General features: G+C 39.7%; 1 protein-coding gene across 3 annotated transcripts in view; it reads left to right on the forward strand.

The window, feature by feature from the left end:
* The window catches only part of Csgalnact1 (chondroitin sulfate N-acetylgalactosaminyltransferase 1), a 211257-nt gene that overhangs the window by 73717 nt on the left and 114583 nt on the right, over nt 1–22957 (forward strand). For all 3 annotated transcript variants that reach the window (XM_048330335.1, XM_048330336.1, XM_048330337.1), the window contains exon 2: nt 13793–13957. The gene's annotated coding sequence lies outside the window, so the exon portion shown is untranslated. The remainder of the gene's footprint in view (nt 1–13792; nt 13958–22957) is intronic.

The following is a 22957-nucleotide window of genomic DNA, read 5'->3' on the forward strand; positions in this document are numbered from 1 at the left end:
GGCTTCTTCCGGCTCAAGGCTAGCACTCTGCCACTTGAGCCACAGCGCCGCTTCTGGCCGTTTTCTGTATATGTGGTGCTGGGGAATCGAACCTAGGGCCTCGTGTATCCGAGGCAGGCACTCTTGCCACTAGGCTATATCCCCAGCCCCGGAGGCAGCTTTTAAACCTACCGCCCAGTTACCCCTGTCTGTTATCACTGGAGAAAAGCTAGACTCTACATATCAGGATGCAGGGCATGGACATGGGACATTGGGTACAGGAGCCATTCTGAGTCCCTGAAGAAATTAGGTCTTATTGGAAGGAGGGATTTAAAGAAGAGAGGGTTGCCAGCAGACCAAGAGAGATCCTGGTCTTTAGTACTGATAACATGGTAGATTCACCTTCTCCACAAGACCTGATAACTGCACCAGAAGGAGGGAGAGAGTGAGGGAGGGAAGGAAGGAGGGAGGGGAGGATTAGCCAGTAATGATTTTGCCTCTTGTCAAAGCTTAAGTCTCACTGGGTGAGTCCAAACTCCAATAGGTTCCAGCAAAGCTTCCCTCCAGTGTCTTGGGAAATAGAAGGGTTCAGGTATTGAATCGAGCCATTGAATAATCTGAATAGAAATACTAAACTTTAAGCCTTCAGCTCCTAAGCTGACTTTCTGCAATTTAAAAGGTGTTTGCTAGAGGTCATGGAGACATTTTTTTAAAAAAAATCAAGTATAGAATTATTCCAGAGGAGTGTACAGCCTTTCAGAGTTTGGTTTAATTGAATTTATAGTAGGCAAGTCAGGCAAAAACCAAATTTCATGGAAAAGCTTCTCAAGCAAAGTTGTTGGAAATGTAAATTAGATTTGAAGGTGACAGATCAACTACGGAGAGCTGCTACAGTGCCTTGCTGTTCAATTCTACACGAGTCTGCTTAGAATTAATACTGTTGGTTTTCTGATGTAGTTGGGTACTAATTTCAAGTGCTGAGGCCAAGTATATACTCCCCAGATATCACCATTCTATCGAAGTAATGAAAGTATGCCAGGGTTAGAGACTCTCGGCTCTCACACTGAGGCTGTGTTTTGTATCAGTTCGATGTTCAGGCAAGAAGATTCCAGCAGCTGAAACTCCAAAGAGTCTTTGGAATATTTCTTGTTTAGGAAAAGTAGAGTTTGGGGACTTGAGGAGAAAACAACAATATTATAAAGCTGGCGTATTTAAACATGTGAGGTTATATACGTAAATCTTTAGCCATATACTTAAAAAATCATTAGTGATTTTAGGTATGTATGTAATTCATATCAATGGGTAAATGTATATTAATTTTATAAAGTACCAACATTTCCTTTTACATCATTGCCATGGCTAGCAAGTGCTATACAATGCGGGGGGGGGGGGGAGGCTGGGTACTGATGCTTATGTACTCAATGGGTACTGATGCTTATGTACTCAATTAAATATTATTGATGGAAACGAAAGACCTTGTGCACCCTTGAAATTTCCTGCCCCAAATCTTTGAACACTAGAGATGCTCCTTGGCAGGCAGGGTGGTTTAGTGAGCCCTGGGTGTCGGCAGAGTTGGGGGGCCTCATGATTTCATCGAGGGGTTCTATAATAAATACCTCAAGTCCTTCTCAGGGCTAAGTTCTACTCATTTCCAAGTCGCTGGAATATCTCCCTACATGGTATGTCTGCACTCTCTCTCAGAAAGGGCAACGATTTCCTTTTGGTAGTACTGAGATTTGAACTCAGGGTCTCCTGCTTGCGTGACTTGCTTGCTCAGCTGGCACTCTTGCTACTTGATCCCTGCTTCCAACCCTGCTTGTGGCTCGGTGTTTGAGTCATGGAGTTTCTCAGACTTCTCTGCCTGGGCTGGCTTCAAACCAGGAAGGCAGATTTCAGCTTCTGAATTGCGAGGATTGCAGGTGTGAGCCACTGGTGCCCAGCTGTAAGTAGACAGCTTTTAAAATGATCACTTCTGTTTTGAGGTCATAGGAGCTATGCTTCTGCTGCATGCGACGCCACCTATTCAGCTCGGGCACTGTGCCTTACACATGATCGAAACTCAGTGCACACTTGTTGAGGGGATGAATGGAGACTAAATTTGGCATCCTGAGATTATGATCTTAGTTCCCAGATTTAGACACTGAACAATTATACTGATGGAGCTGATGTTTATAAATGGGCTGAACAGGCTGCTCTATCAAGAACGTTCTGATGTCATTTGATTTCCACTCATCCTCAGGAATAACCTCAGGATATACTAGGCTGTGCTGTAGTCACCATGCCACTGGTTTAGTGACTCAACCCACTAGACCAACATCTACTACCACCTGGACAATGTGACTTGAGGTTTCTTGGGCCTCCCTGTGGCCCTGCCTTGTCCATCTAGGTCAGAAAGAGGACATTTCCCTTTGCAGATCTGGAAGTAATCCAGCAAACCGTTGCTCCTATTGGTCAGAACTAAACACAGACCACACCAGAGACAGGGTCTGAGAAATGCCATCCTCCCTGTGCTGGAAGGAGAAGAGAACCAAAACTTGGTCTAGAATGACAGTAATGGCAACGTGGACTCATTACGTAATGATCCCCATAAGTTACTGCTTTACAAATCATAAAAGTGAAGCCCAGAGAGAGTAAGTTACTTGTGTAAGGTTACGTAATTAATACATGGCAAAGCAAGGTCTGGAATTTCTGTTTGTTTTCAAAGCCCACGCTCTTCATAAAGCAAGCAACACTGTCTTTCTTAAGGGAACAGATGTCCTTCTTAAGAAATACAATCTCCATGAGGGGAAGAATAGTGAAGGTATTGGTAGGGACTTTGGGCCACCTGGTTTTCTAGTCTTGATTCCCACCACCAATGTGCTTGTCGACATTGCTGAGCTCAGGCTGGCACGTCACGTTAGGATCACATGATTCTAGTGCTCTTATATGGTAATTAATATACTATGTGGCTGTCTCTAGTCATGCACAGTTTCTTAGCTGCAAGGTTCTTATGAGAACACTTCTTCTCGTGTAAGAAGTCCTTCAAATGATCTCAATTCATTTCCTTATCTCCCCTGCCACTGGCTATGCTATGCAATTTATAGCATAAAGATAGCTGGATATAATCTCTTCATTAGATGATGATGATGTTAGGTTTCTGATTGGATTTATTGTCACCTTTATTTTCCCTCTTTTTTTTATCCTATTGTAAAGAAAAGATACTTAAAAGTGTTCTGCAGACGGTTTCTAGTCAACACAAATGGGTAAGTCACTTTAAATTCAGAACGTTCTTGATATTTTTGCCTTTTTGTGGATCAAAGAGTGATCTGGTGGCTGAGACCTAATTAAGCAAGGCAGCCTTCTTCCCTGGAGAGAGAAAAACATTAAAAAAAATACATTAAATTACCATCCCCAGTTTCCTGCCTTCCAAAATGCCATACTTCTCAGTATTTGGCTCCTACTTGGGGTGTCTCCTAGCCTCCAAGTCTCCAGGTTTTATGAATCTCTGTCCCTATCAGTCCTCCCTAGTCCTCCCCAATTCTTTCCACTGGCTCTTCATCAGTCATGTTGAACCTGGGAGCCATGCCCCTGGACCCACTGTTTTCATCCTGTTTGCTACCACATTGCTGCATATAGAATGCTGTCGGCTTTACAAACTTACCCCAGGCTTCATTCCTGGCTGTGGCTAAATGCGCAATACATTGTAAGATTGGAAAAGTTTAAGACTTCCATTAATTAGAAAGAAAAACAGCCATCATATTTTTGTGTGACCCCAATCCTTTGGGCATGTTTACCTCTCAAGGTTAACATGAAACCCTTCTCAACCAGAGCCTATGTGTACTAGGCCTTTCTTCTTCTATCTGGACATAAAGCCTGGTGTTGATTGTTCCACCGTTGAGCCTCTTGAAAATGAGATTTCACTTAAGTAGAACATTTTCATTGCTGAATAACAGGCCTCTTTAATTTTATATTTCCAGAGTAGCTAGGGAAAAAAAAAACATTTACATGTACTCCCAGACTTTTCTTTTCTGAGCTCTAAAGAGACAGGCAAGACTGATTGGAAAACAGATGACTATGATACAACCTCTTTATTGGGGAGCCATAAAAACCAGGAAGAGAAAACGCCACAGGATCTAGGCATTTATTGTATTAAAAGCCTTTAGCAAATTACATATGTGGTGGTTGAAACTGACCTTGGGAGTTACCTAAGTCTTCGGATGTGCTCTTATATCCGAATGCGGTCTGTAAAGAATGATGATGATCTAGTGGATTTACAGAATATCATCTGAGAAGTCTGGTTCAGCCCTTTCATTATGGTGAGAGATGGGGGCACCACACCTCTTTGGCCTGAAGAAGCTCATTCTCCACGGGTATCTCCTTTCTCTCTGTCCTTTTCAGTTCCCACACAAAACCACTTTCTGCAAGATCTCATACAACTATTTCAATTCTGGATGGGCCCGTCCTTTGTGCATTTAGATTTCCATCGATTATAATGCATTTCAAGTACCCCTTTCTGCTGTATTGTTCTCTTTTCTATTGTTCCCCTTCCAATTCTCTGGCTTTTCTCTCTTTTTTTTTTACTTCACTTTATGAAACCATTTTTGGGTATGTGTAGGTGTGCTTCTGAGGATGTCATTAATTAGGACAATGAGCCACATGAGATTCAAGATTTTACAGGGCACGGAGAAAAAGAAAAGAGGACCTAGGTTAGATTGGACAGAGAGATAAATGGGCATTTATGGAGTGGGTTGCTACTTGGGTTGACTATTCTGGCTTTGATTCTTTGTTCTGCTCTTTGGTCAGTGAGCGCAGCAGAGGCTGGGCAAAGGAGGCCTTCCTTAGCAGTGGGCCTGTAAGCTGAGTCCTGGAGGGTGAGGTGGATACAATGGTGCTGAATAAAGGAGGGGAATTCTAGGCAGAGAAGATCGGCACATGCATGGGGCTGAGAAGACAAAGATGAGTCTTACCTGTGGGTCCTTGTCCTCAAGGAGTTGACAGCTCAGTTCACTGATTGTCAAGGTTTTGCTGTATTTGCATCTAAATCTTCCTCTTAGAAGTGACAAAAGTTCTTGAGCTGGATCTACAGCTATTTCCTCTAATCTCATCTTTTGGTTTCTGTGTACCCATTTATCTGTCTATCTGTTCATCTGTCTTAACCTCTGATCAACCTGTAGATAGCTTTGAAGGGGACTGCATAAATGTCCTCTTGCCAATTTTAACTCATGTCTGCACCAGGCACTCAGTTCTGATATGTTTGCTAAAAATTATCATGGTATAATGTCTTCCATTCTGTCCATGAGGTCACAAAAAATAGAATCTCATCCTTTTCTATAGCTGAATAGTATTCCATTGTTTGTGTATTTATATCTAATTTCCTTTAATCATGCATTGATGGACACTCAGGTTGTTGATTCCATGTATTGCTTATCGTAACATAGTGCTGCAACAAACAGGAGAGTACTGATGTCACTCCAAATGCTCATTTCATTTCCTTCAAATATACACCGAGAAGTATAATGGCTGGTTCACATAGCAGGTCTATTTTTATGTTTTCGTGGAGTCTCCATAGTGTTTTCCATAGTGGCTACACTATTTTTACCTTCCCACCATCAGTGTATGAGAGTTCCCCTTTCTCCGCATCTTTGCCAGCATTTGATACTAATTTTAAATTTCAATTTACCTTCCCACAAGATCCATTGAAACAGGAGTAAGGGAATAAATATTTCATGTGTCTTTGATCTTGCCTTTCCCTAATACTTAGGAAACACAAGCCCTTTTTTTCATATACCTATTGACCATCTGTACATCATTTTTAGATGAGGTGTCTTCAGATCGCTAGCCCATTTTTAATTGTATTACTTGTTTTTAGTATGGATTTAGTGCACAGATGTATACATGAATGGAAGCATCACATTGTGTGTTAATTTACTATGTGCATCACATTGCTATGTGACAATTAAGAAATAATGTAGCCAAAAAATAGAAAGAGCAAGGTGGTCTAGCTAACTTAGAATGGAATCTCACAAAACAAGTATAATCCTTAGGCTGTCACTTTTCCTGCAGATGGAAAAGATGGTTTGATGTCAGTCCTGAAAGAGCAGCAGTCAACTGATTCCTATTATCTTACTTATTACTTATTACCTTTGTAAAACTGAAGCTCAGTTTTGCAAATTAGATCAGCCCTGAAGAAAAGCTCCTATCTTTATGTGCTACATTATACCTAATTTGCATGGAGTAATATTAACAGTATCTGTAGGCTTATTTTTCCATCAATGCATTTGATCACATAACTGTTCTCCTAACATTAAGTTTTAAATGCTTTTATTTCAAGTATCAGCCTGTGGGTGAAATAATCAAGACTTAACAGAAGGGAAAATTAGTCTTATGACATTATCATTAAAAAGAGGGAATATTGTCATAAACTGGAATGAAAAATAGCAAAATACAAAATCTTACCAACTGCATATGGCAAATAAAAAATGAATCATTGCTGCTATTATTAAATACTAAAATCACTAACTCTAGATTGAGAGGCTAAATGCTTTTGTGTGGAAAATAAAAGGTTAGTGTGGATTTCCTAGAGCCTTTAAAGGTAGAACAGTTTCCTGCTGTTTGAAAAGACATAAAGGACACAAAGTAACTCATCAATTTCTTGAATAAATGATAAATGATGTATTCAAAACAATTGTCTCAATAATTCTGATGAGCTTATAAAAGCTCCCATATTCATTGCTTAGTATAGTAGAACTACTTAAAGCTAATAAAAAAAAATATATAGGGCTGGGATATGGCCTAGTGGCAAGAGCGCTTGCCTCGTATACTTGAAGCCCTGGGTTCGATTCTCCAGCACCACATATACAGAAAATGGCCAGAAGTGGCGCTGTGACTCAAGTGGCAGAGTGCTAGCCTTGAGCAAAAGGAAGCCAGGGACAGTGCTCAGGCCCTGAGTCCAAGGCCCAGGACTGGCAAAAAAAAAAAAAAAAAAAAAAAATATATATATATATATATATATATATATATATATATATATATATATATATATATATATCTCAAAGCTGTTCAGAAGTCTGTCTGAAAAGTGTTGCTTGTAATCTGTGGTGCCCAAGGGCTCTTGGTCCTCTTTTGCTTACAACTGTATTTCTCCAGTATTTTGCTACATCATCATCATCATCATGTTCGGACATCATCTTTGCTAGAGATTGGATATGAAATATCTCTCAAAAGCCCATTTAGTCTCCAGAGTGACTCTATTGGGAGATGATGCTATTGGTTTAGCTCTGAAGTGCTTGGTCCTGAGGCAGCAGTAATTGGCTCATGAGGGCTCTGATGTCACTAATGGACTAAGCTATAGGTGGGTTCCTAATCTGATGGGCTATGGGGAGTGATGGAATGTTAGGACATGGGACCTAGTGGAGTGGAGTGGCTCCTTGGAGCATGCTATTGGGTTCTGTATCTTGTCATCACCTTCCACTTCTCCCTTCTTCTGGCTTCTAAGAAATGAGCAGTCTCTTCTACCACAAGCTTCCACTGCCATAAGATCCTTTCACAAGCTTAAAGTAATGCAACCGATGACTTTGACCTGACTTATCACGGGCCTGAAAGCAGTAGGGTTTGCATGACCATATAGTAAAACCTCCAAAAGGGTGACCCAAAGAAAACTTTTCCTTTGTGTAAGTTGCAGTAATGGAAAGCAGACTAACACTATCTTTTTGTAAGTATGATAGCCACGCAGGATTAGAGAGCAACTCTAATGTGACATCTGAATTAATTACATCTGGCACCTCTTGTTTAACCACAAGGTGACATAGTCCTGAAGAGTAAGAATTCCTTCCTTCCTTCCTTCCTTCCTTCCTTCCTTCCTTCCTTCCTTCCTTCCTTCCTTCCTTCCTCCCTCCCTCCCTCCCTCCCTCCCTCCCTCCCTCCCTCCCTCCCTTCCTTCCTTCCTTTGTATTTAGCCCTTACTATGGTGCTAGAAAATATTATGTATTTTGTGTGGATCAGAGTTGTATATTTATCAAGTAGCAAGGTGCTAAAGAAAGGATGGTAAACACATTCAAGGTGGCTCACATTTGTAACCATAGCTTTTCAGGAGACTCAGATTGGGATGATAACAGTACAAGTATGCCTAAAGCTATACTCAGAGTGGTGGTATGTGCCGGTCATCCTAGTTAGGATGAAAGGCTAATATAGTCAGATTGTAGTCCAGGCATGGACCTAGGCAGGAATTGAGATCCTATTTCAAAAATAACCTGTGTCAAAAAGGGCTGGAAGCTCATTGGTGCAGTGCCTGCCTAGTAAGCATGAATCCTTGGGTTCAAATCCCAGGACTAACAGAAAAAAGAAAAGAAGAAGAAGAAAAAAAAGACCAGAATTTATTGTGTGTGCTCTACAAAATGCATGATTAGAAACAAAGCAAGGGTATTCCAAATGTTATGCTTATTCTTGGCAAATAATTTTTTTTTCTTTTTTGATGCTGCTCTTAAACGCTTTGCCATTTGGTTTGGCAAAGCTTCCAGGCAGCTAATTATGGACCACTTCCAAGGCATTTGAGGAGGTGCCATAAACAGCAGGTATGCAGTTGAGAGAAAGCTCTTGTTTTATAGGGTCTGATCTTGCTTGCTAAGTATGGGGACATAAAATGGTCCATTTACAATTTCAGATTCTTGCCAGCAATTTTTTTCAAGGTAGATGTGACTTTTGATAAAGTTTCAGAGACAAAAAGTCATATGGTGGAAAAGTTCACATTTGCAAAAAAAAAAAATGAGGAATTTGGTGATTTCAAGAAAATGTTTTTGCACTTTATTGCCTCAATCTTTGCAGAGTTAATGGGCATGAAAATTATTGTGTAAACTTGCAGGTGTGAAATGCAGTTTCAAAAAATAGGAAGAAAATATCTTTCACTGTTTGAACATTTAAGCCACAGCAGGTGTAAAAATACATGACAAAAAAACACAAAAAACATTGCTCCCCTAATTATTCTCTGATCCAGTTTCCATGAAGAGTGGTAGGGAATATCTTAGAGGAGCCATGGCCGGGCTCATTAGTTTCCTAGAAATGATTCCAATAACTTCGGACTAGCATGAGTGTTTGTTTAAACCTGAGAAAAGCTTGGTAGGACAATGTCAAACCCAGAAATAGTAAGAATGCCTTTGGGTAGCTAGCGATGGGTACTATTTCCAGTACCAGTCATGCCTTCAGCAATAGAAATAGCTTGTTTTCCATAATGCTTTTCTTTCAGCAGAGACTTGGATGGGTGGGATTTTCGAGAATGACAATTATTTGCCAGATCCTGGCAGTGTTTGTAGATTTGCTTTACACAGTTGGTCCATGTGCCTCAGAAGAGATACACTGAGGTTGAAACACCACAATACTATGACACTTGTCAGATGGCCAAAATCCAAAATTAATATCACCAAATGCTCTCAGCACTATGGAGCAACTGGAACTCTCAGTGAGCGCCAGTGCAAATACAAAATGGTGCAGCCACTTAGAACGACAGTTTGGCAATTTCCTACAAGACTCAGCATGGTCAGAGTGTACAAGCCAGTGATCGTGAGCCTTGTTATTTATCCAAATAAGTTGGAAACCTGTCTGAACAAAAACCGGATTGTAAATGTTTATAGCAGCCTTATTCATAGTTGCCCCCAAAGTGGAAGGTTGGAGAGTCCCAACTCCCTGAGTCTCTCCACTCCAATGCAATTTTAATTCTATGCCTGGCTGCCAGGCAACTCCATATGATGGGAGGCATGCACTTCCTCTTCCTCTTTTCCTTTCTTCTAATTCAATTTGTCATCCCCCGGAGGGATGCTCAGAGGAGAATGAAATGTAGAAGCATCAGGTTAACTTTCTGGAGCAAATTGAGTTCTGAAAAGAAGGGCTTCACAGAGTGATGGGAAGAGGAGCTAATGTAAAATCAGGTCAATAGCATTAGAAGACACACACGTTTTTACAGCTGGAAGGAACTCTAATTGTCTGATTCCGTTTTATGTCAGTAGACAGTTTTAATAGCCTTAAGTTTAATAGTATGGAGAGCAGGCTGGAAGATCTGCCCTGTGACAGTAGATCAGCCTGGTTTTGAATATGCCATTTCCAGCTCTGGGCAGCTGAGTGGTGTTGGATAGGCATTGCTTTTCTGAAGCTCAGGTTCCATTGAGCTTGTGAGGATCTGAGGGTTGAAATAGATAGCATGTATAAAGAGCAGTCTGGGCTCCCTGGCACACATGACTTACCTTCCCTTCTGGTTCAATTTGGAGTAGAAAGAAGCTACCACTTTCCTTCCTTCCCTCAATGTCTCAAAAAATAAAAGAGTCTAATCATCTACTTTTTTCTCTGCCTAGATGGATATATATATATATATACATACATATGTATATATATATATATGTATATATATATATATTCAAGCTAACTCTCTTATTCTTTTTTCCTGGTTCTGGGACTTGAACTCAGGGCTTGAGTGCTGTCCCTGAGCTTTTGTGCTCAAGGCTAGTGTTCTACCCTTTGAGCCACAGTGGCACTTCCAGCTTTGTGGTAGTTAATTGGAGATAAGAGTCTCATGGACTTTCCTGCTCTGGCTGGCTTTGAACTGTGACTGTCAGATCTCAGCCTCCTGAGTGTCTAGGATTAAAGACTTGAGCCTTTAATCTGATTCTCTTCTTTCAACTCGTTCCTTTATCAGCATCCTGGGACATACTTTCAAAAGTCATCACAGGAGTTACTAACCAAACATCCTCACTGACTTTCTCTTGATTAAGTAACAGAATTACCCTAACCTATGCAAAAGGAGCTGATTAATATGCCTTTGAAAAGGGTCCTTACCTCTCTCCAGCCCCAGCCCCTGTCCTTTAGAAATGCAAGTTTGCTAATCAAAATGCTTCTTGTGGGGTTTCCTAAGGGACAGATGGATGATACAGAATGTGCCAGAAAGATCAGCTGCTAGTTTTCATGCTTCTTTCAGTTTATTCAACTTTTTGTTCTTTTTCTTTCTCACCTTTTTTTTATTCCATTCCTAGTTTTCTTTGTCTTGCCTTTTTTTTTTGTTTTTAATAATGCTCTTAGCCATGTGTGGTGGTACATGCCTATAATCCTAGCACTTGGGAGACAGGAAGATGAGGCGCGCTCCAGGCCATGCTAGGCTGCCTCCTAAAACACTGACTCAAAAAAAGCATTGCTTCCTAGGTAAGACTAGGAGCCTGGAAGTGGACTCCTGAATATAATGCTTACCCCTGCAATGCTGTCTAGCCTATATTACCTACATTTTCTGCACCTTGGATATCATCTGTCAAATATGCTGAACCCATGGTCTATTGCAAAGATCTAAGGAGTTCATGTATTGTTATATTCAAAGTTCTCTGCCCAAGGGGAGTTTTAGACTTCTGTGAAGACGCCCAGAGCTGGGAAATCAAGCCTGTAATCCTAGATATTCAAGGGGCTATGATCTGAGGATCACAGTTCAAAGCCAGCCTGGGCACAAAAGTTTGTGAGACTCTTATGTCCAATTAACCACTAGGAAACCAGAAGTGATGTTGTGACTCAAAGTGGTAATGAACAAGCATTAAGGAAAAGAGCTCAGGGACAGTGCCCAGGCCCTGAGTTCAAGGCCCAAGACAGAACAACAACAACAAAAATAAGTACTACAAAAAGTTCCCATGTCCCCAGCATACTTCCCAGCGTTCTCCAGTGAAAGCATCTAACATAATTAGTGTATGTCATTAAAATCAAGATGTTGACCTTGGTACAAAACCATTATCTGAACAGTAGATCTCAATGAGGTTTTGCCAGTTGTTGCACTCCTGTGTGTGCATGTGTACCACTATCAGGGCTTGAATTCAGGTTTATTCACTGTCAGTGGTAGAGGGCCAGCTCTACCACTTGAGCCGTCCCTCCAGTCTGACATTTTGCTAGTTAATTGGAGATGGAGTCTTCTAGACTTTTCTGCCTAAGATGTCTTTAAACCATGATCTTCCATAACCCAGCCTCCTAAGTAGCTAGGATAACAGGCATGAGCCACCAGTGCCCAGCTTTTAGCCAATTCTTAAAACATAATTGTTGATTTCCTTACTAATCAGTTTAGAAAATTCTATCTTCTAGGAACACAAGTCCTTTGTCTAATATGAGATTTTCAAATATTATCTCCCTTCCCATTACTTGACTTTTCATTCTATTCTTAGGATCTTTTGTGTCAAAGACTTTCACTTATTGAATGTTCTTTAGGTTAGATGGTCACAAGGATTTTTCCTGTATTTTTTCCTTAAAGTTTCACATATTCTATGGGGATCATTTTGATTAAGTTTTTGCTAGAAGTGTTAGGTTTCAATTTCAAATATTTTCCTTATAGAGATCGAGTTGTCCCAACACCATTTGTACCAAACAGTACATTCCTCACTTACCTGCTCTTATGTCTTTGTCAAAAAACTCGCTGACCATGTTTATGCAAAGCAAGGCAAATTGCTAAGTCCTTTAATTAGTTTCGTTGATCTATATATGTCCTACCCTCTGCAATATCACACTGTCTTGGCTATTTTAAGATAGTAAGTTTTAAACTAGGCATTATGTTTCTATTTCTATTCTCTTCTTAGATATTTTGGTTTCTTTACATTTTTATATAAATTTTACACAGTGCTTATAAATAGCTACAAAATATCTAGTTTGGTTTACCTATTATTTGAAATGTTGCTTTTTTTCATTCTTTTATTTTTATGGGTTTTTTTCAGTTAATAATTCTCCAAAAAAGGAGGAGGGGGGCCTTAATGATGTTTTTAGGCTGATTCCCAGATTCCACCATAGAGCAAACACAATCTCTTTAGAATCGATTCTGTGGTGTGAGGTGAGTAGTTAGTTCCGTTACTCAGGTTGTTGACTGAATGTTGATTAGTGTCCTTGGCCTCCTAATTCCTTGTTCTGTAGGACTTTCAATTTGCCATGAGACATTTAGAAGCCTGCTGGACCTTACTCGTTCCCAACATTTTCTCATTTATTTGAAGAGATTGTTTAGAATTTTGTGGCTCTAAGCCAGAAGGAACGTGGTCAAGTACAGGTTTCCCTGCAGCCTTCAGGTTGTAATGCCTGACTTTCATTGTTCATTTGTTTAGTGTCTCTGCGCTTCCGTTTCCTTGTGTGTGACTTATGATGGGGATCAAGGAATCTGTTGCAAAAGTTTTCTTTGTGTTTAAACACAGTATGTGTACAGTGCTTAACTTTAAACTTGGAACCCCAATCACTGTTTGCTGCTGCCTTTCTTCTCCTGCTCCCTAATAGACTGTGAAGTTTGGTATCTCTCTGAGGTAGGGACTGTGTCACAGGCCATTTCCCTTCGCTCCTGGTCCCAGGGATAACTGTCTCGTCATCCTTCAGTATTCCCTGCGATCATCCTCAGATACCTACTTCTGTAGATGCTTATATAAAATGATATCATATTTGCATATATCTCCCTGTGTATTTTAGATCGTCTCTAGATTTCTTATAACACCTGATACCAGGTACATGTTTTAGAACTAGTTGTTACACTGTAAGCTTTAAAGAATAATGGTGAACAAAAATTTCTGTATGTTTTTAATATGGACACAAACTTTGTAGACCCGGTTCTAATTACCTGATCATTTCAGCAGTGGCAGACATTAAAATATTTTCCACTGCGGCCTGAACCTGTTAATGTGGAACCTTCCACCCCTCCCATGCATTGGAAAGCACCTGAACCTCCCAGACCCTAGGCAGGGTCACAAGATTAGTTCTAGCCAAGAAGATGTAAGTCAAATTGAGGCTTGTCATTTCCAAGCTGTGGTGGTACAGTCTTTGATTAGCTTTCTTCCTGTGCTTCCCTACTTCTGTTGGCTAGATACCCTGATGTCAGTGAAGTAAAAAGATGGTGAAAACAGGAGATGAAAGCAGCCTGATTATCCGAATCATCAATGGAGAGGACTTCAAACTCAACTAATTAATGTGTTAGACTGTGATTCAAGACAGAATTAAAACTGTTGTTTGAATGCACTGACGTTTACAGGTGGGTGTTGCCACAGTTAGCAGTAAGTACTCCCAATATGCTGTTGGTTGTTTTGCAAAACTTAAACCTTTTGGGAATTATACTTTTATAATATTCTAAATTCTTTATGATTTGCATGAAATATAAATAATATTTACATGAAAACATGTAAGCAGTTCAATAGGCAGCTGTGAGGAGACCTACCTGTATGAATTTAGGTAGATTTTAGCCTGAAATATTTTTTGTGGATTTTTCCCTGGAGAAAAAGGATCATGAGGAATAGAAGTGGAAGAAGATATGGAATGTAGACTCTAAGAGTATTTGACAGATGGTGAAAAAATTTTTAAATAAGATATAGCATATCAACTATTTGGATATCGCAACAGTACTGTATCATTGTTTAGGATATGTGTGTTAAGTATACCATGGTTAAATTGTATTATTTAGTGTTCTGGTCTTTGTCTTGAAATTAGAATACCTATGTCTGTTTGCCATGCATAAGATTATAGATAATCATTTTAATCTCATATTTTACTATTTAATTTCTACCTGTCTCCCCTGTATTTATTTTTACCCATAATTTCATTTTCAAGTATTTCACTTTTTAAACCTTTTTCAATTTCTTTCCTCTGTTTGGTTGCACATTATACTCTATCATGTTCTATCAGGATTAGTTTAGAGAGGACACACCACTCAATTTACTAAAGGCTAATATAAACTAGAACCTTCACCACACTTCTTGGGAAATGCTTTGGCTTTACATTACTTTAGCTCCATTTATCTTCCTCCCAAACTTATATATGTAACTTATTTTGAATAATTTGTAAGTGGCATACATAAGAAATGATGAATCCTAAATATTTAATATTTTGGGGTAAAATATTTATTTAAATGCAAGCTTATGTGATTTATTTTTAAACAATGCTGTATTTAACCATTATATTACAAAATATATGAAGATTTGGTGATTATTTCTATGAGCCTCTAAGAACTACTTCAAACATAGCACTAGATGAGATCTTCTTTTGAAATGGTACCCAATTTTAATAAAGATAATCCTTGAAGTTACAGACATCTCAGCATCCAAACATGGATATTTTAGAATCCCTGAACAAAAGAAGCGTGTCTGTGTTTTGTCAGGTGTAGGAAACTAGGCTGCGTCTGTACCATTGATCTGGATGAAGGGATGTGGAGGGATGTATAAGTGGTCAACAATGACAGGTGGTGTGCATACATGTGGGAGTGGTCTCGAGTGTCTCTTACTAATTGGTGATCATATTGTACCTTGAAATTGGCCACAATGGGCTATTGACTTCCTGGGAGCATTGACTACATATCGGATATGATTTATTGTGATGTTGTCTAGACTTAAATTGATGAAGACGACTGAATTTTAAAGTTAATAGTGGCTCCTGTCTACAGTATGACATTAGAAGAACACAGATGTGTGGGAACATATTCTAATATTCAGAAATAACTATTGGATGTAGCAAAGTCCCTTTTGCCATAGGTAGCGAATGATACATCATTTAATCTCAACAGAAAATATTAGCATGTATATGTGCTCAAGTGTATTTGCTTATTAATTTCAACCATAAGTTTTCTATAAAATAATTTTGCAAAAATTAACATGATCAGTTGGCTACTAAGATCTAAGATGGAGATGTTATGTTTTATTATTTGCAAACTGTGTACTATGCATTGCTTAAATCAATAAAATTGATAGTAAGCATATATACATAACTACAGATACCCACGTATGTTTTCTTTTTCTGGACAGAGGTTGTTAAACATTTATAGCCCATCATGGACTTGAGATAGAAGTTTTGTTGTTGGAGGGGAAGGGAGAGGCTGAAAGGAGTGATGAAGGGGGTGATTCTGATTAAGGTACATTGCATGCCCAGAAGAACAGGTAAAAATTGAGGCTAATAAAAAAACAAACAAACAGAGGAATACAAGTTTTGTTACTGTAATTGCTGGCTTTCTTGAGAATCTAGGGTGGAGTTTAGCAGGTGACCCAGACTTAAACACATCAGTTTTATTTTTGTTGTTGTTATTGTTCATTTCTCTATTACAGTTTTCCTAGAACTCAGACTCATTGTTCTTTTATCATTTCCATAAAAACCACCTAGGCTAGGCTTCCATCTTTTCACAGATTGCTTTCAACATTTTTTTTTTCTTTCAGCCATGGGGCTTGAACTCAGGGCCTGGAACAGTCCCTGAGCTCTTTTACTCAAGGCTAGTACTCTTCCACTTTGAGCCACAGCACTGCTTCGGGGTTTTAAGTGGTTAATTGGAGATAAGATTCTTAAGGCTTTGAACCGAGATCTTCATCTCTCAGCTTCTTGATTACCTAGGATTATATACATGAGCCACTGAAGCCTGGCTTTGTTTACAACATTTTAAAGTAGGAAGTGTCTATTGTTTATTCAGATTTTTCTGTTAGAAAAATAGATTATTTTTCCCTCAGTTAATGTGGTATCTTATTGGGTGCTTTCTGTCCTAAGATTCTTCTGACAGACTTGGGGCTAGCATGGTCCACACCCACTGGTTGAAAGACCTTTGCTCCTTCTGATGACTTTGGGCAAACCTTAGAAGGAACACCCAGGGACAGTTGAAACCTCGCAGGCCATTACTGCCTTTAAAAAAATCCAATACTCATATCCCAGGGTACCTTAAAAAAAACTAATCCTTTAAATTCGAAAACAGAGTTATTTTTCCCAGCCCTAGGAAATCCCTTTATTGTATGACAGTGGTGTTGACCTAGTAAGTTTTTACCTGATGTGGGGCGGGCATGTATTATGCAAGGTTTCCTTATATTGACCTTCTAATTGATCTCATCATGGGTCCCTGGTATCAGCTTTCTGCCACTGTAGCAAACACCTGAGACAATCAAACTTATAATTGAATAAAATCTTATTTCTTGCCCAGGCTGGGTTCAAGCCCTGATCCTCCTCACATCTCAGACTTTTGAGTAGTCAGGATTATAGGCATGAGCCAGCCACTAGCACCAAACTAATTTTTATTTTTATGTATTTAATCTTTTTGTTGTGGTAATGGTGGTACTGGGGCTTGAATTCAGTGTCTCTGCTCTTCCTTGGCCTTTATTTATTTTGCTCCAAGCTGGCACTCTACCAATTGAGCCACAACTCCACTTCATTGGAAATAAGAGTCTCACAGACTTTTCTGCTTAGGCTGCTTTGAACCTTGATTCTCAGATCTCAACCTCCTAGGTAACTAGAATCGCAGGTGTGAGCTATCAGGGTATACACACACACACATATACACACTCAGAGACATGCATATAAATATATATATAAATATTCAGAAAGAGTATCACACAATCATGTGACAGATGCAAAGAACTAAAAGACTTCTCATCTTCTTTTCTTAATCATCCAAAAATAAATAGAGCCCAGAAATCGCAGTGCCAAAGAGACTGTGAAGAGAAAAGGTAGAAGAAACAGATTTGCTCTCATTTACTGGTGACACTGCAAATTGCTAGTGCCATTTTTGGAGAGCCAGCTGGCCATTTGTAATAAGAATCACAGAGCTGATTATGGTTTTTAAACTGTTGATCTCACGTTTGTAGATCATAGCCTGGGGAAAAATAGCTCAAAAAGGAAACACGAAATTTATTCATTTAAAAATGCATGACTGGGTTATAATAATGTGTGGAAACAACGAGCTGAGTGGTGGCTAATTAAACTGTATTTTAGGGACACAGGGGATATATTGCTCTATTTCAAGTGACAGATATATGGACTTCGTAGACATGTGGAGAAGTCAAGCAAGAAATGAGAAACTAGTGTGTCCATATTGAATGCAAGCTTGTAAAACCTGTATTTGTGCAGTGATAAAGGTTAGAAGTGAATTCTGCAAACCTCTGGTTTTATGGGAGGAAGTGAGTGATCTCTATTTTGTTTTACTTTATTTTGGTTCATGATAGTAATAGGAGCATTATGACTGCTTAATAATGAGTCTGTAAAATCAAAGAAAAACCCTGAATTATACATTGTGAGATAGAAAAGCATATTCGTGAAACAGTATATAAAACATGAAGGCAAATATATAGGGGAGCTAATAGAAAAATATACTGTATTCCTGCTAATCTTCATGACTGACTGACTCATGCATTGTGAAAGTAGTTATCACATGTAAGAAGTGCTTTTCTCAGAAATAATTTTCAGTTTGGCTAAAACCTCAAAATAGGGGATGAAAATTCATGAGTTATTGTTAAGGATGGTGAGCAAGCTCCTTCCAGCTGTTTTCCCATAGTTCTTCCATGACAAAGCAGAGTGGAAGGCTTTCTAGATGGCAAAATGATGTTTTACAATAGTCTTATTTAGTTCTTCATGTGTTTTTTTTCACCAGCCAAAGAGTAACAAAATCTATATTCACTCAAAGAGAAAAAACAAAAACCAGGCTTCCGTGGCTCATGCCTGTAATCCAAGCTACCTAGGAGATGGAGATCCCAGGATCACGGTTCGAAGCCAGCCTAGAGACAAACGACTGTGACACTCTTGTCTTCAATTGACTACCAGAAAACCAGAAGTGATGCTGTGGCTCACAGTGTTAGAACACTAGCCTTGAGAAAAAGAACTCACTCCTATAATCCTAGCTACTGGGGAGGCTGAGATTTGAGGATTAAGGTTCCAAGCCTGCCAAGGAAGAAATGTCCCTGAGATTCTTATCTTCCATTAACCAACAGAAAGCCTGAAATGGGGCTGTGGCTCAAGTGGAAGAACATCACCCTGAGTCCAAGCCCCAGTACTGGCACCAAAGGGGAAGGGGGGAGGGGAGATAGTGGGGGAGAGAGAGATAGAGAGAGAGAGAGAGAGTTTAGTGCAAAAACAGTCACTTTAGACACTCAAGAAGACTGAGAACAAATGGAATCTGATGAAGGTAGACACCACATCCTAAGTTCCCATCTAGATGGCTGCAGCTGGGCAGGGAGCAAGGGGTGATCTCTGAAGGGGGTCCGGACTCTTCTTCACTCCCCGAAAGGCTAGTCAACCCTTGAGTGATCTTTGCTTGTTTATTTGTTTTTCAAGTACACAGTGTAAGTTTATTTGAAAGCCAAAGGGAAGAAAGGAAAGACTGAGGAGAGGGGAAACCCAGAGTTGGGTATCACTATCTCTTTGAGCCTGTGCCAGATATAGACTCCCTATTTCCCTCCTTCTTGGGGGCGTGCATCTTTGCTTTGATTGGCTAAGCAGTGGCCACACCCTGCAGGGGACCTTTCTGAATGGCTCTCCCCACCTCAAAGCAGGAGGACAGAGTGAGCGGGCTTGCCTTCTGCCTTGGCATGTGTCAGTCATGGAACCCACACCTTGGGATAGGAAGAAGGGAGGTGTTTTGTGCTGTGTCACTAACTGCCCCCCCCATGAGGACCTTTGTTCCAGTCTCCATTTTTCTACCTGTAACTACCCAGCCTATCAGCTAGTATCCTGCATTCCACCTCTCAGATGGTAACTCAAATTGCTGTTAGGGAATAAGGGAGATTTTTAGGAAATTGAGTAGTTTTGAAGTGATCAAAGATCTTCAGACTGAACAGGAGAACTTGGAAGTCCCTGAATGAGGACCTTATCCTTTCCCTTGGGCCCTCGTTGGGGGGTTTCTTGAGAATACAGGATTTTTGAAAAATGATGCGTGATGATGCTAACCATAGGAGGCACCCAGGTGTTTGGGGGAATGGAGGAAATTTGGTAGCCAAAATGCATTCATCTTACAGAGGACTATTTTTTTTTTTAATGACAGTAGGGTTTGAAGTGAAGACCTAGTTATTGCTAGATAAGTTTTGTCACTTGAGTCACACTTCTAACAAATTTTTTTTAGATAAGGTTTTCCTATGTAATCTAGGCTTGCCTTGAACTCTTGAATTCCTTCAGTCTCCTGAAAGCTAGGACTATAGATGTATATTGTCATGCCTGGCTTCACAGAGAATTTTTAACCTGAGTTGCAAATGCAGGAAATATATCCCCTAGACAGGACCAGAAGAATTGCAAGGCTGGGAGGAGTCTTATAAATGTAGTAGTCTGAATCCTTAAGTTTCCCAAAGAGGTGACAGACCCAAGGAGAAAGGGCTCATCCCTGTTTACCATCACAAGTAAGTACATGACCAAAGCCAGTTCCAGATCTTCTTTTCCCTCCATGTCTTGCTGGTGCCAGCCTTTTCTGTTGCTACAATGCAAACGACTAGCTTTTAGACTTAGAAGTGTAGCTGGTAGCTGTTCTCTTTAAGCTATCAGAGGCATGAGTCAGCACATGGTAATAGATAACCTCGTTCGAGTGTTCATTTTTACCTTTATAATGTTTGAATGTTGTGGATTGAACCCAGCTCCAAGGCCTGGTACATACAAGGCAAGTGCTCTATTGCTGAACAGTAGTTCTGGCAGAGGAGTCAAGTTTAATTTCAATCATGGACCAGGTGCAGTGACTCACACCTGTAACCTTAACTATGTGTGAAGTGGAGGTGGGAAGATCTTGATTCTCCTCTGCAAAATGGAGCATCGTGACTGTACCCACTTCCTGGATTCCTTTGGTGAAATTATATGAAATGCCAAAGTCTTAAGAAAATAAGAACTTTATTTTGTGTGTTAGGGTGGTGGTTGTGTAATTTCTAGGCATAGTACTTGGCACTTAAAAGACTTGTCTATAATTGTAAAACCTCTTGAGCGCCCCCAAATTAGAATTCTTTTTTTTTTTTGGTAGTCTCTTATTATGTGTCTACTTTAGCTTATTTTATACTGTAGCTTTTTATCCAACAGCTGTCTTAATTACTCACGAAGTTAACTACTTTAGATCTTTTTTCCCGTTCTAATTGTTGATTGTCTCTTTACTCAATACTTTTTATAGCTTTAAAGGAGGGTATTTGATACCTAGTAAGCCCACATGTGTCATTAAAGTATAGAAAAAGATTAGTTTTAACATATGTGTACAATATATACCTGAAACTATCACCCAAATCCAGGTATTAGATACCATTAACAACATTTAAGGCACAACATTTCTAGCATCCTAAAATTTCTTTCGTATCCCTTTGAAGTCAACCACTCCCCCTCTTTCTGACCTTGGGTATTAACAGTTCTTTCTAGAGTTTCATGTAAGTAACATCACACACTAGGTTGTGTTTTGTGGATGGATTGCTTCACTTAGCACACTGCTGTCCGATGAGCCTACATCACTACATCTATCAATTTGTTACGATGACAAGTTATCAGATATTTGGTTTCTTTCCAGTTTTGGAAAGAAGTTATCAGATATTTGGCTTCTTTCCAGTTTTGGATAAAATGGATTTATACTTGCAAAGAAAACCCAAGATATTGAATGTTATAAGGCACCAGAATCGTTCTCATGTGCCCCTTTTAGTAATCTCACCTTCTTACCTTCTAGGTGTCTCCTGGCACCTCATTTCTCCACCCTCAGCCCCCAGCACCGGCTGCTCTGGTAGAATTCTGCCTCAGTAGTACACAGGATCCTAACCCCCTACCCAGAGGTGTACCAGTAGCTCATTTCTTTTTGCTTGCTGGGTGCTCCTGTTCTCTTTCTTTGTTTGCTTTTACTGCATCTTGCTTCCTGGAGGTGGTAATGGAAAGCAAATGTATTTTAATGATCTGAAATATCGATTGATGGAACCTGCATGTTTCCTGTTCTGATTTTCAATTTTACTGCTATCTGGCATACATGGGAAATACTAAAAAGCAATTGGAGATTCTTCGAGGACCACTCTCATTTACATTTTGTGTGCCAAGTTTTTTTTTTAATGATGTCTACAAGCAATATCCTTGTTTATTTATTTGAACCTTGAGATGAAAATTTTCTCCTGTCTCCCTGGTGTGCACTTAGCCTCCCTAGATATAAATTCTTCCATCAGACTAACCCAAGTGGATTGATGGAGTAAATTCAATTATATAAATATTTACACAAGGTTTTCATTTTCCTGGTGAATATTTATTCCATTAATGTTACAGCATTAAAAAAATGTGGACAGTATGTTCTCAATTCCCTTGCAGTTGGAGCACAACATGAAGCAAACTAAAAAATGGATACAGCCAAAGCAATCCATTGCAAGAAAATGAGAGATTATTTGAGTGGCTAATCCATATTAGCAGTGACTTCTCCCATCCTTACACCATCTCCTGCCTACATCTGACAAGGAAGAAAACAAAACAATTAGCATTCAAAATAAAAAGGCCTGCTCAAGTTTAGTGAAAAGACTTCTTTTTCTTCATCTGTCAAAGTGTCACCAGCCCTGTGAATTTTCTAGATCACACCTCAGTTTCAGAAGTTGAGTCTTGGCAGAATGTGGTGAGTAGCATTTACCCAGGAAGAATTGTGAGGAAGCCAGAAAAAACAAACTCTACCCATCCTGCATCTCAAACTAGGGTTTTGGGCAGTCATCCTGAGAGTTTGCTGCCAGAGAAGCTGCAGATACAGTCATTCCAACCCCTCACCATTGAGGCAGATGGATGCAGGGATCTTAAAGATGCTATAAGGATTCTAGCAGCAGATAGGTATTTTATGGAGCATAATAAAAAGTAAGTGCATTTTCTGTCTATGGAGCTAACTTGGGAATTAATCTGTTCCAGACTTTACTTTGCAAGTGATTTGTCCAAGGTCATACAGTGAGCTATGACTCAGAACTGGGACTAGACCTGGTATTTCTTCCTGTTGTACCTTCCATAGTGAAGTTGAGGTATTGGCGTGCAAGATGTTAGAATGAAATTATTGTTTTGGGGCTCTCCTTGTCTGGGATACAGCATAGGATTCCTAGAGAAGTTGTTCTTATCACTGTGTCTTCTTTTGGGGTGACGACTTTGTCACATGGTAGGACTTGCTTGCCCAACTCTGCCAGCTGCCTGTGTGATGGAAAGACCTCTGTGTGGATAATGCTTTACCCTGCACCCATGAATCTGGTAAAATCTTTGTAACCAGGAGGTCCATACCTTGTGTTTATCAGTTTGTATGCTATTTGAACTTCCTTTCTCTCATCATTACACCCAAGTCCAGAGGCTGCCC

This window comes from Perognathus longimembris, chromosome 21 (assembly GCF_023159225.1).
Source record: "Perognathus longimembris pacificus isolate PPM17 chromosome 21, ASM2315922v1, whole genome shotgun sequence".
Taxonomy (NCBI): Eukaryota; Metazoa; Chordata; class Mammalia; order Rodentia; family Heteromyidae; genus Perognathus; species Perognathus longimembris.